Below are 14,744 nucleotides of genomic sequence, written 5' to 3'. Positions count from 1 at the left end.
CAAATGGTGTCTGGAAACTGTGAAGTCACCACTGACAACACAACCTTCTGACGGGGTTCGCCCCCACGTGACATCTAGTGATCAGTTCCGCTGTCTGAATACTTTCGATCAGATAGTGTATCGTAACAAGGGTACGATCTTCCTTTTTATAGGAACATTTGAGATGTATGCAGCCAGGTCTATATTTGCACTCGAGCCAGCGTTCGGTGTTCGGCGGCAGATGCTCGGTGAAACATAATGTGCTCTGTTCGTTCCGTTACTTCAACCTGCACACCTGCACTCTTAACTACGAATATCTCAACGTAGAATTCAATACACAGCTCTTATAGTTTCGTTCAGTTATTAACACCATTATCCTTACAGACTGCACGGAAGAGAGAGATTTGGGTCAGATACACGTTATCAGCGCTTTTTTTTCCCCCTTTCATTGCGGACAGTATGTATCAAGTGTTGTAGATAAGGTTGCAACAAATTGAATCTCTGAGCTGATGCCATTTGTTCATTCCTATATGTGGTCCCACTCATTCAGTAAGTGGCTCCTCTTCAAAATTTGTTATCCTTCATCTTCATACATACTCCACAAGCAGATGTGAAACACACAGCAGACGATAGTTAGCGTTGTACCACATGTTAGGTTTTCGCTATCCGTTCCAATCTTGTATAGAGCGCCGCAAGAAGACGCGCGCTCTCAGGATCGTGTTTGTGCCGTCACTGCAAGAACGATATCTAGCGGATGAAGAATATATTTTTCATTCTACTCTTTAACTGCAGTTCTTGCCAGTCGTAGTAGCTAATGTATGTTTATTTTAATTAACTCCATAGTCGTATGAAAAACAGTATTTCATGCCACTTCGTTTTCCAACGCAGGGAAGGGTGTGACATACCGGAGTATTCATATGTATATCTTGGACTTCAGATGACGGCTGCCCCAAAATTATAAGACATACAGAAAAGGGGACGCACAACAGTGAATAAAGCATCTGTCAAAGTTTTTAGCAGGTTTACTCCGGACTGGAGTAGGACTCGTGCAGCGGCAGTTAGTGAGGCGGCGGCGCCGTAGTCTTGCTCGTGCAATGCGTAGGTGCCGTTGCACTTCCATCATTCTATCGGTAACCACGTAGCCAGCACACGGCAGGGTCTCTACATTGTCCGGCAGCGTAGTGTTAGAATTCTGACGCACCCGTACTCGAATACAGCTCCTTGTTTACCATTTACTTTTTGTGCATCATTCCGTCGTAGATTCGAGTCTTCCCTCGTGTGTGTGTGTGTGTGTGTGTTGGCCTTAGCATAAGTTAGTTTTAAGTACTGTGTAAGCCTAGGGACCGATGACCTCAGCAGTTTGTTTACTTAGGAATTCTCTCTCTCTCTCTCTCTCTCTCTCTCTCTCTCTCTCCCACTCACTCTCATTGTGCATGGTCTCCTTCGAAATACTGTCCGCCACAATTGATACATGGCTCCCAAAGCAGTTTCCGCTTCTGCAAGCAGTCTTGGTATGCCCCTTGCTGAATCCGCTAATTTTCTTTTATTTCGTCCGTGTTTGCAAACCTTTGTCCTTTGAAGGGGAGTTTGAACTTTGGAAATAAAAAAAAAAAAGTCCGCAGGGGCTAGGTGTGGAGAGTACGGAGGATGAAGCAGCACAGTGATTTCGTTTTTTGTGCAATATTCACGCACCAACACGGATTAATGTGCGGGTGGTTTATCGTGATACAAGAGCCATGAATTGTCTCGCCACATTTCAGGCCGTTTCCCCCTCAAATTTTCTCGCAGGCGTCGCAACACGTCCCGATGGTACCATCGATTAAGCGTTTGTCTCCGTGGCACGAATTCATGATGAGCTAATTATACAAAATCAAAGAAAACTAACGGAATGGCTTTAACATTTGACTTGGCGAGCTTTTTTTTGTCTCGAAGAACCTTTCCCAACCCATTATGAAAATTTAACCTTCATCTCAACATCATCAACTGTAGACCCACATCTCATCAACAATTATGATTCTCGTAAGGAACATCTCGTTCTCATTTGCACGATCCAAAAACTCTTCACATATTGCGAGGCGAAGGTCTTTCTGGCCTTGACTCATGAGCCGTGGGACGAACTTGGCGGCAACACGATGCATTCCAAGATGCTGTGTCAAGATTTCATGACCTGCTCCAACTGAAATATTACATTCTTCCGCAGTCTCTCGGACAGTCAGTTTTCGATTGACACGCAGAAGTTCGTTGACGTTCCTGAAGGAGGATCAGTATTTAACTTCCATCTGGCCATTTTGAAACCGTGTGTACCAATCGTAACACCGAGTACGGCTTAAGCACTCTTCACCGTTGGATTCCTGCATCATTTATTGTGTGTCGGTAAAGGTTTTTTGAAGCTTCTCGCAAAATTCAATGCAGCCGCGTTGCTCCCTAACTGTGCCATCTCGAAATTCGCAAACTGTGTGACACAACGTTCAACTCAATACAACAATGAAACTTCCGGCAGGTACACATTAAACACAGGCGTGTACAGGGATGCCAACTGCGTTTCGCTCCCACACACCATAGGCGAAAAATTAGGAGTGCCTCGGAATTTTTGAATACACCTTGTATGTTGCTACTCTGCGTTGAGTCCATACCAGTAAGTCAGAAGGGAAAAAAGTCCCGAAACGAAACGCCCTAGTGGTGTCCAGATAGTAACGTGGCTCATTGTACGTCTGAGTGGTATAAAACATACAACATGTGGACAGAATTCTACCCCTTTTTCTTTCGGAATAAAAACGTAGATTAGTAAAACAGTTTATGTACCTACTCATTTTACTAGTTTCTAATCCGTCTTCTACGAATACTAAAAATATTGGTTTCATTGTTTCAGATGACACGACACATGAATTTATTACATTTACACTGAAGTGACAAAAGTCCTGGAATGGCGATATGCACATCAACGGATGGCGGTAATATCTCATACATAGGTATGAAAGGGCAGTGCATCGGCAGAGTTGTCAATTGTTCTCAGGTGATTCATGTGGGAAAGTTTACGACGTAATTATCGCCGCACGGCGAGACTTAAGACTTTGAATGCGGAATTGTAGTAGGAGCTAGACGCATGGGACATATTTTGGAAATCGTTAGGGAATAAAATATTCAGAGATCAACGGTGTCAAGAGTGTGCCGAAAATACCACATTTCAGGCATTACCTCTAACCACGAACAACACAATGGTCGACGGCCTCCCACTTCACTACCCAGAGCAGCGGCATTTGCGTCGAGTTCTCTGTGCTAACAAAAAAGCAACACCCCATGAAATAACCACATAAATCACAGTGGGAAGTACGACGAACGTGTTGCTTGGGACAGTGCGGCGAAATTCGGCTGTAATGGGCTATGCAACAGACGATCGACGCGAGTTCCTTTACTAACAGGACAACATCGCTTGCTGCTCTTCTCCTGTGCTCGTGACCATATCGCTTCGACCGTAGACGAAAGGAAAACGGTGGCCTGGTCAGATGAGTCCCGATTACAGTTGGTAAGAGCTGATGGTATGGTTAGTGTGTGGTGCTGATATCACAAAGCTACAGAACCAAGCCGTCAAAAAGGCACTGTGCAAGCTGGTGGTGGCTCCGAAATGATGCGGGATGTGTTTATATGGAGTGGGGGTCTTCTTGTCCAACTGAACCCATTATTGTCTGCAGATGGTTACGTTCGTCTACTTAGAGACCATTTGCAGCCATTCACGGACTTCATGTTCCCAAACAACAATGCCACGCCACCGGGTCGCAACTGATTTGAAGAACATTCTGGACATTTCGAGCCTACTATTTGGGCATCCAGATCGCCCGACATGAATCCTGTTGAACACTCATGGGGCGTAATCGAGATATCAGTTGGTGCACAAAATCCTGCACTGGCAACACTTTCGCATGATAATTAAATCAAGATCCTAAGCTATCGGCTTGCGCCGGCCGGAGTGGCCGAGCGGTTCTAGGCGCTACAGTCCGGAACCGCCCGACTGCTACGGTCGCAGGTTCGAATCCTGTCTCGGGCATGGATGTTTGTGATGTCCTTAGGTTAGTTAGGTTTAAGTAGTTCTAAGTTCTAGGGGAACTGAGGACCACAGCAGTTAAGTCCCATAGTGCTCAGAGCCATTTGAACCATTTTTTTGTCTACAGGCGTTGATATTCATCAACGGCGACAGTTGAAAATGTGTGCCCCAACCGGGACTCGTACCATCTTCATGTAGTTAAGGCTAACCGGCCATTGACCTCCTTCTGTGCTGGATGCACACGCATTTCCCGAACTCTTACGGGACTCGGTAAGATTGTCTGCCGCGAGTAATGAGTGTAGTTGGCAGGGGCACTACGAATGTAGTGTGTGAACATTAATCTGGGAATGTGGGTCTCCACGGGGAGCGCGCAAGGGATAAATCCTCTTTGCCCTCGGTAGCTCAGCTGGATAGAGCGTCTGCCATGTAAGCAGGAGTTCCCGGGTTAGAGTCCCGGTCGGGGCACACATTTTCAACTGTCCCCGTTGATGTATATCAACACATGTCGACAGCTTAGGGTCTTGATTTAATTATCATTCCATTCTAGAGAGCTGCATGGTCACCGATGTCCGAAAAAACAGATACGATCTTCAAACACTTTCACACGGCTGTAGAGGTTGGTTGATTTGGGGGAAGGGGGCCGAACAGCGACGTTACCAGTCACATCGAATTAGGGAAGGATGAGGAAGGAAGTCGGTGGTGTCCTTTTAAAGGAATCTTCGCGGCATTTGTCCGGAGCGATTTAATGAAATCACGGAAAATCTAAATCAGGATGGACGCGGGTTTGAAGGATCGTCCTTCCGAATGAGAATCCAGTATGGTAACCACTGTGCTACCTCGCTCGGTGGATGTGGCGGCAGTATGGCGCAGTATTTATGCAGGGGGCTTCCAAGGACTTGTTGTTGAGCCCATGCGACGCAGAGCTGCTTCAAAACATATATTCAGCTAAATTCTTCTCGGAATAAAAACAGGGTTTATTAAAAGCATTCGTTAATCTCCTAATTTTACTACCTCATCATCCACACTTTACGAAGACAGATAAAGCATGTTTCATTTACTCAAATGACACATCACACGAATTTATTTGGTTTATGGTTACAATGGTATTAGCGTTGGAAAAGTCTTAAAAGCAGACGTCCAACTGCCCGAACTGCGTGGACTGAGGCCCGTCTCGAAAGTGTTAACTCAAATTACAGATGCGGCGAGGCTAACGTCAGTAAGTGCGTTCAGTTCAGACGTACGAATTGTCTGGGAAGGCGTGACAGTAGCTCGCATTGCAACCCTGTTCATTGGATTGCCTATCTGCAGACGCGAACTAGTTCTAGCGAGCAGAGGGTTACCTGCGAAATTTGATGATAGCTCAACCAACCTGCAGGTGGAATCAGTAAGTATAAGAATTCACTTCACAAGTGGGACATTGATACATGTTCTTGCTATGAATCAAATTCCTGCTGGTTTCCTGATAACCTGTCGTAGGACACATACGTCCCAACGGTAGTGAAATGGTTAATATTGGTTCTCGAAACTGTGTAAGTAGGTTGCCGCGGCATAATTGACGTCTGTCTTCAAGCGTCTGCCAATTCAGGGTTCTCAGCTTCACCTTACCGCCCTCCCGTGAATGAAGCACACCTGTGACCATTCGCGAAGCCCTTCTGTGTGCACCACAAAATACACGAGTGAGAAAAAGCTGTTGTGCTTCGTAGTAGTGGCGGTAGCTTTCGGATTTTGTCAAACTGGGAAGCTAATGGTGTCAATGGAATCTTTATGCTTATGTTGCCTGGGCGATGACTAACGGAATCAAAGATTAGCGCTACTGTGGAAGAAATGTAGATTACAAGGAGCCAGAGAAATGTTGAATTGACTAAGACGGATGTACTGTGATCTAAGATGCACAAAATACCTCGTCACGACGTTCAGTTCCCTCGAGTTGTCTCGTTGTCATAGGATTTGGCCAAAGTTGCTTGTCTACAGTGTACTGGTCCAAGCGCTTCCGTAAGCTTCTGTTGCACTTTCTCAGATGACGGACACGCGAAGAAATACACTGCTGCAAACAAATAACTGGAACGGTAACTACAGTAGAAGTACCTATCTAAACGACCTGAAGTGGAAGGGCCATATGAAACAGATAGTCGGAAAAGCATATGGCTGGCTGAAATCCGTTGGAAGAATCTTGAGAAAATTAATTTCTTCCACTAAAGAAGAGGTTCAGTCTGTTTTTGAATATTGTTAATCAGTCCTATTCAAGTAGGTTTAGTTAAAGAGAGAGGAGACCTAACGAAGAGCGACGCCTGTCGTCACAGGTTCGCTTACTTAGCGCTAGACTCTTGTCAACCAGTAGCAGATGCTGCAAGAGAAGCGTAGTTCATGAAGAGGTTTGCTCCTGAAACTTCGAGAGAGTACGTTCCAAGAAGAGTCAGGCAACATATCTCTTACGTATGTCTCGCGAAATGGCAGCTCGAGAAAAATCAGCATCTAATGGGGGTTTTCCTTGGATCAAAAGTCTTCTGCCAGGTTTGATACGGCTCATCCAGAACAGCAATTTCATCCAACATAATCCGTTACTTGTTGGATGTATTGCAATATCTGGTCTTCTCCTACAGCTTCCTTGCTCTTTGATATGTTAACACACAGCCTGTCATGCTGTCCCTTCTTCTTGCTAATGTTTTCCACATGTTCCTATCCTCACTTCTTGCCTTATCACTCCTGATTTTGAACACCGCTGAGTAGCACTACATCTCGAACACCATAACCCATCCAATTGCAGTTCAGCTCGTATTGCAACGTTGCCTCTCGGCTTCTATGTAACCTTAGTACCGGATGCGCTTTCGCATTGTGGGGCGGGAATGCTAACTAGCCACATTAAGGATGGACACTTGTTACAGAACATGCTGTCTCTGCACCACTTCTCTCCCTAGCGGCACTTGTTCACCCACATCCTGCACCCCTATCTAAAATCAAATTAAAATTGTGTACATTGTCTCCTGCTTGTAAATCACTTGATTGCTGGGCTGCATACTTCTGAACTGGCAGAAATTGTAAGACTTCAGGCTGTCAGTGCTTTGAGCCGTAACACTGGCAATAATAGTAATAATAATAATAATTACAGATATTATTATTAGTCTATGACCTACCTTTTGTAATAGCCATTATATACTTACTGTTGCGTTGTCCTGTCCATTAGTTAGTTTATTGTTGCAAAATGAGTAATGAACCAATTTCTATCTACTATGGGAACCAGCAACAACTCGGAGAAGTCAATTTCATTAAATATTTAAGCGTATGTGATGTATGTGTCCCAGTTTTGCTCTCATAGACGCGTGGTGCAAAATATAAAGTAAGAGTGTAATAGGTGGCCTGTGTGACGAAGATGAACGATAACAGTAAGCTTTTAAAGATGGTTTATTTTCGTAACCAAAACCCAATCGATTCCTTTCGTTTTTTACCCCACAGAAAATTACATTTTACCCCTCAGGGGGTAATTACCCCAGGTTGGGAACCACTGGCACAAGACTCGGAACAGCATTGGTGAGACAATAACGTCCCTGTTGCCGTGTGCCGTGCAGTGTGCAAGACTTGTCCCCACCTGGTCTGTACGCAGAATGGCATTAACCCTAGCTCGGAAATATTTTTGCGAGGTGATGTAACAACGAATTGCAATGCTTCATTCGCTTTAAAAGATTATAGGTTTTCTGCTATTTCTATGAAATAGTAAGAGGAAGGAATTTATGATAACTATACTAAATTTAAAAAATTGATCATAGTACACAAAAACAGAAGGTAGCTGATCTGCTGTGTGTGTCCACATTATATGCCTTTATATGCTTGTAGCTCTAGAAAACGAACAAATTAACACGTAAAACTGAATTCTCGATCCTCAGTGTTTATCCTGATAGTGGTATGGTCCCCGATTACGATTTCTGAGTAGAGTTTCAAACAGTTAAAATCAGTAGGTTAATAACACTGGTGATTTTCTTGTAATATTCAGCGACATACCATTTTTTCGAGAAAAGCGGCGAACAGTGGACGGACTAAGCTTTCTTTTATTGCTAATTTAATATTTTGATTCTATGTATCTCGAAACCTAGGGAACCTAATTTTTTCAATCTTTGTTTGACTTCTACGTTCGTTACAGAAATAATAGGAATAACAACCCGGAAATCGGTAAATTCGAATCCGGTTATTTTGAGCGGATTTAAGTCAGGTTAAACTGGCGTAAAAAAATGTTTTAACCGGAAACAAGTAGTTTCAGCGGTAACCGCCATACATGGCAGGGCTTTGGTGTGACCTTGAGACGTCTAATTTGCTGACTGCCACCCTGCTAGTTTTTTGGTCGTAAATGCCTTATTTGCCTTCACTAATCAGCTTTGTGGGATGTTCAGAGCACCTGTTCTTCCCCCGCGCCATTCGTGAATGGAGAAGGAGAAGGTGAAACTGATGTACCGTCCGCCCCATAGAGACTTAAATCTGCGTCGTCCGGGACACGAAGCACTGGTACGTGACGTCACTGGGTCGGGATGGCAGCCAGGCTAGCAGTGCGAGCAGAAATGCAGCGACGGCGTCCGTGTGGCGCCGAGGTCGACCCATCGATCGGTGCGCCGGCGCAGGCGAGTCTGTCGCCAGAGAGGCGGCCTGGACGTGGGAGCCCGGCCACCTGCAGGACCGCCGCGGCTACAAAGTCAGCCTGCTGACACACGGCGCCGTTCAAACGTCCAGTAAGATTGTTCGTTCTTACGAGAGACATTTCATAAATAATTCACCGGACTCTCTTACTGTCCATTCTTTGATGCAACAACAGTGAAAATTACGTCAGATGTGGTTGGGAGCTTGGAAAAGAAGCGCGTGCATTTATTTCTTCGCTGTGTACTCTTTAACACCAAATTGGCGACGAGTAGAAATGGAGCCTGCAGGGGTCTCTGGTACCGTGACTGTTGAAGACCAGAGGTCGTACATAAAGATCGAAAGTTCACCCAGCAAAAATCCGACAGACATCCACAATGGGTTAACTGAGGTTTGTGGTGTGTTTACAGTAGACCATAGTACAGCGTCACGTTTTCGTTGTGGTCGTATGAACATAGACCAGGAAGGCTGAAAACGTAAACAGTTGAACGAAGTACGAAGCTTGTGGCAGGTGCTCTTGGAGACTGCAGTGCGACTTGGGAGAAACTCTGAAGCCAGAGGACATTCCCAACATCAGTACTTGGTGTTCCGACAAATGATTTGAAGAAAATAAAAATTTCTGCGAGATGGATCCCACCGTGTTTGACTGCTGAAGAGAAACAGAAACGCCTTCACATAGCGACCTTGCTCAAAAATTCTAATTGCTAATGATGAAACGTGGATTAGAGACTTTGAACCAAAGTTGAAATCTTAGTCCAATGAATGGAGAGCTTCAGATTCTCCACGTCCAAAAATATTTCGATGCATTCAATTGAAGCTCAAGCAAATAATAACTTTTTGCTTAAGATCACAAAGTAATTATCATGACAGTCCTGTATGGAATAAGTGTCGCAGCGGTGTATTATCGTAACTTCATGAAAAAACTACGGAGAAAAATGCGCAAAACTCGACCTCAGTTGCTCGAGGTTGGGGCACTCATTCACCAGAACAGTGCTCGCCCGCGTATCGGCAATATTGTAGCCCAAAACCTTCGGCGATACAGATGGGAAATGTTACCGCATCCTTCCTACAGCTCGCACATGAGTCCACCTGACATCGACTTGTTCCCGAAGTTGAAGAAAACCTTTGCATGTACGTCGTTATCCTTCTCTGGAAGAGCTCTCTACCACCGTTAGCCGAGCCAGTCGACAGATGAACATAAGTGGTGTCTTTGACGGAATAATAGAGCTTCCGAGACGTAGGGACTCAGTCATAGAGAAGCAGGGAGACTACAATTTAGCCCTGTAAAGAGATAACGAAAAAGGGAGTAATTAAAAAAAATGTACATTATTTATGGAATTTCCCGTGTAATCCTATTTCTACTTAATTTTCGAATTAGTTTCTAATTTTCGCGTCCCAGGCGGTAGACTTCTGGGTATGTGGGTCCTAACAAATCGGGGAAGAATACGTGAAATTTTTTATACTGGAGAAATCCGACAACAACCCTGGCTTCCTGGAATTTTTTGTAATTATGACTGTTAAGAACAAGTAACTGTACCAAAAAATTGTTCATTTATCCTGCTACTGCGGAATAATACTGAAGCAGTAAAACACAAACGAGAGAATAACACCAAAATAAAAGTTTAGTTGCAAAGAAATTGCTGCATGTACAACAAAAAACGGTGCACACACAAGCATCTACCGACAGCAAAATTGGTCAGAGACTATGCAATACTTCCTAACGACAAACTGCTTTCAATGCGTCTCTTTCGTGGGCCTTATTTCGATGAGCGTGACGTCACAGTTGTTAACGTTTGTTGTAGGTCGCGCGAAAATATTGCTTATGGTGGTTTGAGAAGCGTTACTTTCAAAGTAAATTTCCTTGTACGCACGTTGAATTGTGTTACATGTGAGAACGTGTGATGAATTTCTTAAATCATAGTGTGTTTGAATTTCATTCAAAACTTAACACTTTGAGAGCCACCCACCCAGAAAAATGTAAGGAGAGGCACGCTACAGTTAGTCGCAATACCATTAATTTTTATTATACTTTCAAATCTAGATTTCGGCTATAAATATCTATCTTAAGGGCATTTTCGTTACAACTCGACAGACCCGCGGCAGTTCTGTTGAGTAGTAACGAAAATGCACTGAAGATGGCTATTTATAGCCGATATCTAGATTTGTAATATTATTATTATTATTGTTATTTATTATTATTATTATTATTAATGGGATTCGTACTGACTGCTTCTCCTTCCTTGAAAAGTACGGTCGCCGTGCACACGGTTCCTGATCGAATCAGAGCTGACTTAGAAAAATTTCAGACGCAGAAGACCAGACATTTATGACATTATTTAATATCAGTGTTTGATATTCCTTGAAACAAAGTTTCAGGGCTATTTTTCATGTTTATTTTAGTTGTTTCATAGACTACAGATAGTGCAGTAACGACGGAAAAAGTATAATTACCCTTCAAACAAAGTGCGAAGCGAGTTCCTGAGGAATTGAGCGCGTAATTGCTTTTCTATGGAAAAGTCGAAGTGTTCGACAAGAAATGTATTCAGCCACGTAAGACACCATATGTTCGATGCACCGCAGTGAAATTTATAATCTTGCTTGTCAGAAGTATTCAGCTACTGCAATTTAAGCTGTCTTCTTAGGACTCTGCCTAATCACACCGTCGGAAAGGAAAACAGCAAAAAAAAATTTGACGACCAGTATTATAAGTGAAAGCTTAGCCTTCTTGTAGTTATGTCGTATGTGTATTAAATTAGACCAATAACTTTACCTATTTGTGTGTTCGCACTGCTCAACGATGATGTTGCTATTGGCTGAGTACATCGCATGACGTATGCTCTGATTATCTGCCATCATTGGCTGGCGAGATCAGGTGACACGACCCATGATTGGTTGACAAAAGCGCATCGCAATATCTATTTCAGTTTTCACTCCTCATCTTCATTAACGTAAATTTTTTACACCGTTACAGCAACCTCCCATTCATCATATCAACTAGAAATTTGGTGTGTCATCTTGTATTCTCCTATAGTTACTCAACGAAAACCCACTCCCATACACCACTTCATCAGCAGACAGTCTGAGACTGCTGCTCACCCTGTCCGTCACATTATGTACACAAACCCGCCAACTTCTACGGTATTTCCGTAAAATTTACGGAAATTGCAGCATTTTACGGTTTTACGGGTGGACGATGTCATTTTAAGACTCTGCGGACAAAGATTTGAAACGTTAAAATTCGATAATCACCCCACTTCCATACAATTGAGCGTTAAAAAAAAAAATGTTCAAATGTGCGTGAAATCTTATGGGACTTAACTGCTAAGGTCATCAGTCCCTAAGCTTACACACTACTTAACATAAATTATCCTAAGGACACACACACACACACACACACACACACACACACACACACACACACACGATGGAGGACTCGAACCTCCGCCGGGATCAGTCGCACGGTCCATGGCTGCAGCCGCTTAGACCGCTCGGCTAATCCCTCGCGGCTGATCGTTTATGTGAGTCGAAGGCAAGTCTAAGATAGTCGGTAACTCATTCTTTGATATGATCGGTATTTTTAACCGTGTGATGTTTGTGTCGTCATTGGAAATGAATTTAAACCCGGGATAACAGTTCTCACATGTGAATGTTCCGTGTCGACAGGTTCCGCTCCAACAAATTCTTTGTTCCGCTCCGTTCGCTTGTGCGTGTGCGTGTGTTTACTTCCTGTTTGGTGGAACACAACGTACCCATAAATGCGGCTGATAATGCTGGTACTTTATTTAAGATGATGATTCCCACATCAGAAGTTGGAAAGAAATCTGTTATCGCACGGTAACGACATGCATTATAGATAAAAAAGGCAAAAAAAGCACCATCTGAAGTTATTAAGTGCCTTCATAACGGACCATTATCTTCGGCAACGGATGGAAGCAGTGATACGAATGCCAAGTTGTATCCTGTTGTTCTAACAGTCTATGATATTCCGCGGGAAAAAGTAGTGGGCACTGTGCTACCCATACCAGCGTTAGACAGGGACTCAACAGGGCGATGCACGGGTAACCTGATGTTACCACAGCTGAATTCTCATGACATACCAACTGAAAACTGTGACTTTCTGCTTAGACACCACTGCTGTTATGATAGGAACCAAAAAATAGGGTTTCAGCAGTTCTGCAGAAAGTTCAACCTGGTATTGCAATCATAGGTTAAATGTGACACATTATTAATCTGGCATCTGAAAGAGGTGCTGGAAAATTGCCACTTAACGTGGATGAGATCTTTGTTGATGTAATTGATTTCTTAGAGAAGAGAGTCGAAAGAAAAGAACACGTTCAGAAATTTCAGAACTTGCAAATAAAGAGGGAAAGAAAATTATAAAGTATGCATATACTAGATGATTATCCTTAGGTAAGTGTTCCGATAGATTACGAGACCAATGAGATCCGCTTCCTTCTTTCTTCATGAGTAACAAACATTATGTACTCACAAAATTTCCTCAAGCTTGTCATCTTTCTACATACCTAGAGTTCAACAGAATGGATGCAAAGAGTATCAGAAGAACAGAATTCTTGATTCTGTTCCTACACATGCCCCTAAAAGAGTAGCATATTCTTCCAAATGTGACAAACCCATCCTAAAAAGTAAGACATCTGCTGCAACACGTGAGGAAAAATAGTTTGTGTTCCTGTCCTCATACTTGAACAAGGCCTTTTGCACTTTCCTTCATATGACTATTCTTATATTTGACAAATTGAATGTTTTCCTTTAGACTTCTTCACCACAAGTTCACTTTTGTTAGAGCTTCTAGTGGATTTCCTAAAGCAAGTGTTCACCAAGTTTGTTAAGGCCGAAGTTGTCAAAAGCTCCTCATAGTTTGAAGTGGAGTACAACTTGATTCAAACAAGTGATGATGAGTTAGTTATTGGCATTCATACTTCGAACATAGTGAATAATTGACTCCTCCAAAATACAGATAAATCCCTTTCCTTTCATCAGTAAAAAACTACTTTTGTACTGCCTGTGCTGGCTGGAGTGGCCGTGAGGTTCTAGGCGCTACAGTCTAGAGCCGAGCGACCGCTCCGGCCGCAGCTTCGAATCCTGCCTCGGGCGTGGATGTGTGTGATGTCCTTAGGTTAGTTAGGTTTAATTAGTTCTAAGTTCTAGGCGACTGATGACCTCAGCAGTTGAGTCGCAAAGTGCTCAGAGCCATTCGAACCATTTTCGTACTGCCTGTGATTACATCAACAATAAGTTTCCACTCAAGGATGATGAGTTAAAGCACACTGAAGTTGCTAGGTTAGACAAAATTGAAGATGAACAGTTTTCTTCAATTCGTTTTTTTCTTGGAAAAGTGTCCAATCGTGTTATGCAAGGCAGTTCACAGCTCTTCAGGTAGGTGACACTGACTGCAAATGAAGATGCTGCAAGTGATTCCAGTTGGGCACAAATACCAGGAATTCATGGAGCCGATGGACTCGTGAAGTAATGCTCTTCTAGAGTAATTCTATATATTCTCACCGTGCCCCACAGCAGTGCACAACGCGAACATGTTTTCAGCGTTGTGGAGAAAAATAGAGCAGAGTTCAGATCATCCGTGTACAGTCAATTGCTGGAGTCTTTCTGTTTTGAAGACCAGGAGTTCTGGTCCCCGTTGCGACAAAAGATTTTCTCGTGCCTTTTTGCAGGAAGCTAAGAAAGCCACGACTATGACGTTAAAGTCGAACTAGCACGTGATTTGCAGTGTGTATTATATTACTTCGTACCTGTGTTACGTTGAACAAGTTTTATTGCGTGAATCTTTTTTAATTATCGCATATCTGCTTAATTTATGAAGGAAGTCCTGTTATGTGTGCTCTAAACAAATATTCACCACGCCTGCTGCTGTTTAACATGGATTTTTTCTTGATCGTTATGTTAATCTACAAATCATTGGCTTGTATTTAAGTAGATATGAATTCATTGAAATATCCTGTTTAAAGCACGAGTTGTTGTGTTTTCTATCCCAGAAGTATTATTTTTGTCAAGCCGGGCTATGTCGAAAATTGTTAGATTCTTTTATCGCCCGTATGTTTTACTGATAGTCGTTTCCAAACTTTGGCAGGTATGT

The 14,744-nt window shown here is 43.1% G+C and overlaps 1 protein-coding gene and 1 non-coding gene across 6 annotated transcripts in view; both read left to right on the top strand.

Annotated features, from left to right (window-relative positions):
* Positions 1-14,744, top strand: part of LOC126106762 (glycogen synthase kinase-3 beta) — a 323,063-nt gene that overhangs the window by 199,442 nt on the left and 108,877 nt on the right. The gene's annotated exons all lie outside the window — the stretch shown is intronic.
* Positions 4,409-4,483, top strand: Trnat-ugu (transfer RNA threonine (anticodon UGU)). The gene has a single exon. It is a non-coding gene; the product is annotated as a tRNA-Thr (tRNA).

Source organism: Schistocerca cancellata, chromosome 10, assembly GCF_023864275.1.
Source record: "Schistocerca cancellata isolate TAMUIC-IGC-003103 chromosome 10, iqSchCanc2.1, whole genome shotgun sequence".
Classification (NCBI taxonomy): Eukaryota; Metazoa; Arthropoda; class Insecta; order Orthoptera; family Acrididae; genus Schistocerca; species Schistocerca cancellata.
This window is presented reverse-complemented; position numbering and strand designations above follow the sequence as displayed.